The sequence below is a fragment of the Dendrobium catenatum genome, unplaced genomic scaffold, assembly GCF_001605985.2.
Source record: "Dendrobium catenatum unplaced genomic scaffold, ASM160598v2 fragScaff_scaffold_586, whole genome shotgun sequence".
In the NCBI taxonomy this organism is placed as follows: Eukaryota; Viridiplantae; Streptophyta; class Magnoliopsida; order Asparagales; family Orchidaceae; genus Dendrobium; species Dendrobium catenatum.
This window is the reverse complement of record NW_021319048.1, coordinates 795,883-804,639: the sequence shown is the minus strand read 5'-3', so window position 1 is coordinate 804,639 and position 8,757 is coordinate 795,883.

The window sequence follows — 8,757 nt, the reverse complement described above, 5'->3', positions numbered from 1 at the left end:
TAATTAAAGGGCATGAAATCAAAATGCAAAACCTTTAAGCTTTAGCATATCTCCCTTCTTCCTCAATACACCCTATAGTTGTCTAAAATCTCTTCTGAATTTCTGATATAACATATCACATTTTCTATGTTTAGGCCATAATAATGTACAATTAGACATATAAAATAAAATTTTCCTTATAAGATATATAATTCTTGCATTTATTTTACCAAAAATGAAAAATCAATCTAAAAAAATTATATAAGCAAGTTTATATATGTATATTTATCATAACAATTACTTATTTATAAATATACCAACTTCGTCCTCATTTTTTTTTCTCTAGAATTTTTTTAATTTTAATTATCTTAATAAATCTCCATAAATTAAATTTAATATGATCTCATTCAAAACTAAAAAAAAAGAAAAGAAATTTGCCATCCAAATGGAACAATTAAACAATTAAATGTTAAGTTATCATGAGAGACTCATCATTCAAGTTAAAAATAAATTTTAAAGAGAAGTTACATATCATCATTCTCAAATTCCAATATATATATATGATACGTCATCACAAAATTAGCTTGATCGGGCACGAATCTCGAGGCAAAAAACTAGTTGAAGACTTCAAAAATTAAATCCGGTTTGAAGCTACTAAGCACCACACAAATGTATAGCACTTCTTTAGTAAATTATTTAATTTCAAACTTGAAAATTAGAATATATATCAGCTCATATTTATAGATATTACAAGACTAATTTTTTTAAAAATTTAATAATAGAAAAAAAGGAGGAAAAGAAGAAGTTGATGGACATTAAATAAAAGTTCCAACAACTCATTTTTTAATGGTTCATCTTTCCCTAATCATTTCATAGTTGATCATACACGTCTTTTCTTCATTATAAAACAAATTTTAAATTATATTTAAAATATTTAAAACTATGAACTTAGGCTCCTACAATTGCGTCTTTTCTTCGATCTTTTTTTGTTCGGTTTTGATCTTAGTTATTGTAATAGTGTTTTTAGCTTAATTATTTTCATTCACATGATATTTTACATTACCAAGCCTTTCTTTTTTTCTTTTTGAAGTTTTTTCACATAAAAATTCTAATGTCTATTACAATTCTTGTACTCATCTTTTTTGTGTTTAGGGTTTAATGTAAAGCTAAGATGTTAAATTCTCTATCTCTCTATCGTTGTAAATATTCAGACCTACAACAGGGTGATTTTATAATAGAACTAATAACATAAAGGATGCTGCGAATTTAAATTATGCATCGAACACAATAAGCTTGTTATATATTGGATCGCACATTCTCGAGAGTGTAGGCAAAGTTGTTGAGGCCTCATGACGGTTTTGGGTTGTCAATCAGTTGTTCTTAATGCATAGTAAACTAATGAATAGGACGAGTAGGTTGTTGTCCTAGAAACATGGAGGTATTCATATTGTTTTTGAGGTTATGTAGGATGGTGTAGGTTTGCTTTGGGAGCACAATCATTTCAAGGCGAAAATGATAAGGTTCAATTGCTGAGGTAACATAGAGATATCAATATTTGACATGACTCAAAATTTTGACTTGAATCAAAATCGAAAATTTCGAGTTCGAATCAACCCTCGTCGCTCGTCCTGCTCGTGCTCACCCAGTCGCAACTCACGCTCGCTCGCTTGTTGGCCCTTCTCGGCTGCCCTTCTCAACTTGATTTTTTTTAGTAGCGAGTCAATTTCGAGTATGACTCAAAACCAACACAAAAATTCATTTTGACACCTCTAAGATAACATAGAAGATATTCATTTAATATATGATTGTTATTTTTTTTTAAGTTAAACCAATTTGAAATAACTTAGGTGATTAGCAACATAGCCAATTTTGACCTAATGATTAATGCTTTGTTTGGGACGTCTTACTTAACGCTTCTTAGAGTAATTTTGTAGTAAAAAATTAAAAACCTGCCTTAAAAAGCACTAAAGAGCTGGACAAACAAAGCTTGAGTATTTTGAGTCAAACTATATGATCTTAGATTCAAGATTTAGCAAATACAAGTGTATAAGTTTGCGATTAAGACTTCATTTGGGACGGCTTTTTTATTGCTTTATAAAGCAGCGTCTAGTACAAAAATTTCTTGAACTATTTAGTTGCTTTTAGGAAAATATTAAGAAAGCCGCCCCAAATAAAGCCTAAATGCCCAAGACATCACGTGCAATCCAATAACAGGGTGCCATTCCTTTAATAAGTGTGTCGCTAGTGTTGGAGAGCTATAACATTTCATGATAAAAAAAAAAGTAAAATTAAAATTAAAATTAAATTCCTTCAAAGCCCAAAAAACATTCTCAAATAATTGTTGCTATCAACTTTCACCTTTGTGTCCAAATAATTTAAAATAATACATCATTTAATTTATTGTAAATTCGCTTAAAAATTATGTTTAGATTAATTTACAAACAAAAATTTCCTTAAGTGATAAACTTAATTGGTAAAATAATAAACAATTATTTATCTATTAAAAAAGTTGAAGTCAAATTTTAATTTACGTTGGGTGGGAGAGGCTCGAACTCTCGACCCCAGGGCCATCAACAAAGCTTTGAGAATTACGCTCTAACCAAGTGCTCCACAAACCCGTGGTGATCGCTTTTGAGAATATTAATTTATATCTAAATTACTTTCAATAGAATCTTTAGTTTATTGTAAATTCGCTTAATAATTTTGTTTAGATTAATTTACGAACAAAAATTTCCTTAAGCGAACTTAATAGGTAAAATCATAAAAAATTATTTATATATTAAAAATATGAAGTCGATATTTTTACCTTAATATATTATTGATACATCACCAAAAAAATATCTTCATCGGGCACCAATCTTGATGCAAAATCAAGTTGGAACTTGGAAACTTTCAAAATTAAAATTGGGACCATCTGAATTCCGATTTCAACAAACTTACAGTCGAACTAAATGACTCAGAAATACGAACCCAACGACACCAAATGCGACTCAATCCAAGCCCAAATGAGTCCAAATCGTTGTTGGAAGGTTCAAACCACAATTTGGGTTACCAAATAGTTTTCAAACTTGACGTTCTTATAGTCGAATCAAGCGGCTTGAAAAGATGAATCTAACGAGCCCAAGATCACTGAATTCCAACATCACTAAGACATTCAAATGTCCATCAAACGGTCCATGATCAACGAATTCAACATCGGCCGTCCATCCAACCACTCCCCATTTGCCCTTGATCTCTCACCTATTTATGGGTCATGCCACTCCATAAATCTATAAATAGACCAATCATTTCTCTTGAGAGAGGAGGAGAGCAAGAAGAGAAGGAAGACAAGGAAGAAACTCCTCCTCGACCATCGCCGGACCACCACTTGAGGCCCTCACCTCCACCGGACCACCACTTAAGCCCCTCACCTCCGTCGGACCACCGCTTGACGTCGTTGCTCCGTTGGACCACCACTTAAGGCCCTCACCTCCGCCAGACCACCGCCTTATGTCGTTGCTCCGCTGGACCACCATTTTGAGGCCCTATGCTCCACCAGGCCACCACCTAAGGCCCGGACTACCACTTGAGACCATGTGCTCCACCAGGCCACCACATGATACCCGTACTTCTGCCAGACCACTATTTAAGGCCCTGAGCTCCACCGGGATACCACCTGACGCCGGAGTTCTGCCGGACTACCACCTAAGTCCCAGACTTCTATCGGACCGCCACTTGAGGCCTAGAATTCTACCGGACCACATCCGGAGACTCAAACTTCTGCCGGGCCACCACTTGATGCCAAGAGTTCTCTCGAAGTACCACCCTTCTATTACGGTCTTTTCGGACCTCTGTCTCATGCCGACTACGATCATTCTGACATTTGTAGCTTATTATGATCCTTCTGACCTCCATCACCAGATAAAAGGTAATTAACAAGCATGTAAAACAACATATGCATGATCTGTAGAGGAAAATTTGAGCTCATAATATCTTAGTAAATTTACTTAGATTAATAGAGATGATTTTTTTAATTTAAATAATTGTGAATATTCATAGTAATCATAAACATGCATTATTATTATTAAATATAAAATTATATGTATAATTTTAAGAAGGAACTATGTTTATTGCCTTCATCAGCTTTAATAAGATGAAGCCTCTATAATTTATTTTAAATCCTAGATTAATATATGATTGTTATTTTTTTAAGGTTAAACCAATTTGAAATAACTTAGGTGATTAGCTACATAGCCAATTTTAGATTTATGATTAATGCTTTGTTTGGGATAACTTTCTTACTTCTTAAAGCAATTTTGTAGTACATAAATTAAAAAGCTGCTTTAAAAAGCAGTAAGAAAGCTGTCACACATAAAACTTAAATATTTTGACTCAAACTATATGATCTTAGATTCAAGATTTAGTATATAAAAGTGTATCAGTTTACGATAAAATGCACAAGACATCACAATCCAATGCTAGGGCGCCATTCCTTAAAGTATGTTGCTAGTGTTGGAGAGCTACAACATCTCAAAATAAAAATAAAATTTTAAATTAAATTCGTTCAAAGCCCAAAAAATATTCTAAAATAATTGTTACAATCAACTTTTACCTTTGTCTCCAAATTATTTAAAATAAGACTTCATTTAATTTATTGTAAATTCGCTTAATAATTTTGTTTAGATTAATTTACGAACAAAAATTTCCTTAAGCGAAAACCTTAATTGGTAAAATCATAAACAATTATTTATATATTAAAAATATGAAGACGATATTTTTACCTTAATATATTATTGATAAGTCATCATAAAATTATCTTCATCGGGCACGAATCTTGATGCTAAATCAAGTTGAAAACTTCCAAAATTAAAATTGGGATCATCTGAACTCCAATTTCAGCAAACTTGAAGTCGAACTGAATGACTCAGAAATATGAAACCAACGACACCAAATTCGACTCAATCCGAGCCCAAATGAATCTAAATCGTTGTTGGAAGGTTCGAACCATAATTTGGGTTACAAAATAGTTTTCAAACTTAACGTTTTTATAGTCGAATAGAGCGGCTTGAAAAGATGAATCTAACGAGCCCAAGATCACTGAATTCCAACATCACTAAGACATTTAAATGTCCATCAAACGATCCATGATCAACGAATTCAACATAGGCCGTCCATCCAACCACTCCCCATTTGCCCTTGATCTCTCACCTATTTACGGGTCATGCCACTCCATAATTCTATAAATAGACCAATCATTTCTCTTGAGAGAGGAGGGGAGCAAGAAGAGAAGAAGGAAAAAGAGAAGGAAGACAAGGAAGAAACTCCTCTTCGACCATCGCCGGACCATCACTTGAGGCCCTCACCTCCACCGGACCACCTCTTAAGGCCCTCACCTCCGTCGGACCACCGCCTTATGTCGTTGCTTCGCTGGACCACCATTTTGAGGCCCTGTGCTCCACCAGGCCACCACCTAAGGCCCGGACTTCCACTGGACTGCCACTTGAGACCATGTGCTCCACCAGGCCACCACCTGATACCCGTACTTCTGCCAGACCACTATTTAAGGCCCTGAGCTTCACCAGGATACCACCTGACTATGGAGTTCTGCCGGACTACCACCTGAGTCCCAGACTTCTATTGGACCGCCACTTGAGGCCTAGAATTCTACCGGACCACAACCTGAGATTCGAACTTCTGCCGGGCCACCACTTGATGCCAAGAGTTCTCTCGGAGTACCACCCTTATATTATGGTATTTTCGGACCTCTGTCTCCTGCCGACTACGGTCCTTCTGACATCTGTAGCTTATTATGATCATTCTGACCTCCATCTCTAGATAAAAGGTAATTAACAAGCATGTAAAGCAACATATGCATGATCTGTAGAGGAAAAATTGAGCTCATAATATCTTATGTAAATGGTGCGAGAAGACAAATCTATGTAGATTTATGGTAGGAAAATTTTGAGTTATAGATGAGTCTGATAAATCTTATTCACAAAATTTATCAATATTTCCTAGCTTTATTTTTCATCACTTTTACCTTCAAAAGATGCTATTACTAGTAGTCCTTTAGTCTAAATATTACTCAACTTATTGTTTGTCTTGCCAAACATCCATCTCATCATTATCATTTCAAGCACGCTTACTTTTGTTATCAATGGAGGTGTAAATAATAATCTGACTCGAGCCAGACTCATAAAAATATGGGTTTGAATTGACCAGTTAATTTTCGGATTCTGTTCAAGTTGAAAATCTTGACTAAATTAATTTTTCAGTTTAGATTTCGATAGATCTGGAAATCCAAAATCAACCATATTATCATTTGGGTTTAATTAACTATAGGGTTGTTGCAGGCTAGAATATATGCGGCGATAGAGTTAGAAAATATTCGTCTTAGCGTTGTATGGATATTCATCACACAAACAGAAGATGAAAGAACATCAGGATTTTTACGTGAAAAACCCTGGAAAGGGAAAAAATCACGAGGTCATTCCCAGTTGAAATAATTCCACTAGTGTTTGCTTGAGATACAAGAGGCTGACTCGTCCGTAAAAGTTATGACAGTCATATTAAAATGACTCAATTTTGAATTGAAATCCATTTACAATGTCGAGCAGAGTTCTGATGTCACTTGGAGATCGGATAGAATTCCGGCGTTGTTTGAAAGTAGGGCAGAATTTCAGCGTCACTTGGGCGGAGTTTCGGCGTCGGGCGGAACTCTGATGTTACTTGGGCAAAATTTTGGCGTCCCGTTGAAGTTGGGCGGAATTCTGACGTCACTTGGGCGTTGGGAAGAATTTCGGTATCCCGTGGAAGTCTGGCAGATTTCCAGCGTCACTTAGACATCGGACAGAATTCCAGCGTTATTTGGGCGTCGGGCGAAATTTTGGCGGTGGTCGAGGAGGAGTTTCTTCCCTCATATCATTCTCTTCTTTTTCTTGTGTCATCTTTTAAGATAAATGAGGGGTCTATTTATATATTTCTATAGGTGAGAGATCAGGGGTAAATGGGGAGTAGTTAGGTGGACGACCGATATTAAATTTCTTGATCGTATACCGTTCGTCAGCTATTTGAAGGTCTTAACGATGTCGGTATTTGGTGATCTTGGGCTCGTTGGATTCGTCTTGTCGAGCCACTCGATTCGATTATAACAATTTATGTTTGGAAACCGTTTGGTAACTCAAATTGTGGTTCAAACTTTCAAATAGTGCTTCGAGTCCTTGATTTGGATTCATTTGGGCTCGGATTGAGTCGAATTTGATGTCGTTGGGTTCGTATTTCCGAGACGCACAGTTTGACTGTAAGTTTTATGAAATCGAAGTTCATGTGATCCCAAATTTAATTTTTGAAATTTCCGGCTTGATTTTGCCTCGGGATTCATGCCCGATCAAGATAATTTTTTAATGATATATCAAGGGTCTATATGATAAACCAATCAAATTAAGCTGCTTTAAAAAGTACTAGTAAAGCGGTCACAAATGAAACTTGAGTGTTTTGACTCAAACTATGATCTTAGATTTAAGATTTAACATATAAAAGTGTATAAGCTTACGATAAAATGCACAAAGACATCAAAATCCAATGGCAGAGCACCATTCTTAAAAGTGGGTCGCTAGTGTTGGAGAGATATAACATCTAAAAAAAAAAAAAATTTAATTCGTTCAAGCCCAAAAAAATTTCTAAAATAATTGTTGCAATCAACTTTCACCTGTGTCCAAATAATTTAAAATAAGACTTTATTTTAATTTATTGTAAAATCACTTAATAATTTTGTTTAGTTTAATTTACAAACAAAAGTTTTCTATTTACATACATAACACGTAAAACTATGTTATTTACTCATTTAACACCTAAAGTTTTCTATTTACACACATACCACTTAAAACTATTTCTCATTTCTAAAAAACCACTCCGTAACCATTCCGTGAAATCCCGCTGGCTTCACTTCGCAAGGCCCTCCACGACGGAGTTCCGGCGATCGGGCCTCCACCGCCGACGACGGCCTGTCCGGTTTCCATTCCAGCTGTGCACGGTTTCGCTTTCTTCCACAGTTTCGTTAATTTCGAGTCCTGATTGCATCGCGTTAATGGCGGCAAGAACGGCATGTAGGTCTGCCGATTCCCTGCGACGAAATTCAAATCAGAAATTCGAAGAAACAGTGAAATTTTTACGTCATAAGAAACAAAATCACTCACCGCATGAAGCAACGAAGGAGGTATACTCCTTAAAGATCGATTCAAGCCCCTCGGCCAAATCGTGCACCATTTTTCATCTCTCGCAGTCATCGGAATCTGGAAGAATTCATTGAAGGTCACTTTCGCCAGTTTTATCAGATCCACTGACCCCGCCAGAAGAGAGAACAAAGTATTCCTCGGTAAAACAGAAATTCTTTGAACGGGATGAGATAACAGAATAACTCTCTGTAGAGAGAGATGAACAGGAACCACCACCTGAATCAAGAGGATTCAGGATACAGACAAAACACCAACACAGGCAAACCAATGAAGAAAAGGTCACTTTCCAATCTCTCTCATTATTACAAAAGAGTCTTTTTATAAGAACAGAGACCAAATGAAAGAACATAGACCAAATGAAAAGAAGCAGGAAAGGCTACAGGGACAACTAAAATACTGCCTTTACCAAGGTGTTAGAGACAGGGCATGATCATGTCGATAGCATGATCGTGGAGGTGGACGAGGATCCCATCGATATCTTGATCGAGTTGGCGAAAGACACGGAGGCACTCACGGCGACGGAGAGAGAGAAGTTCAGTCCGGTTTTGCGACAATGGTGTCCGGC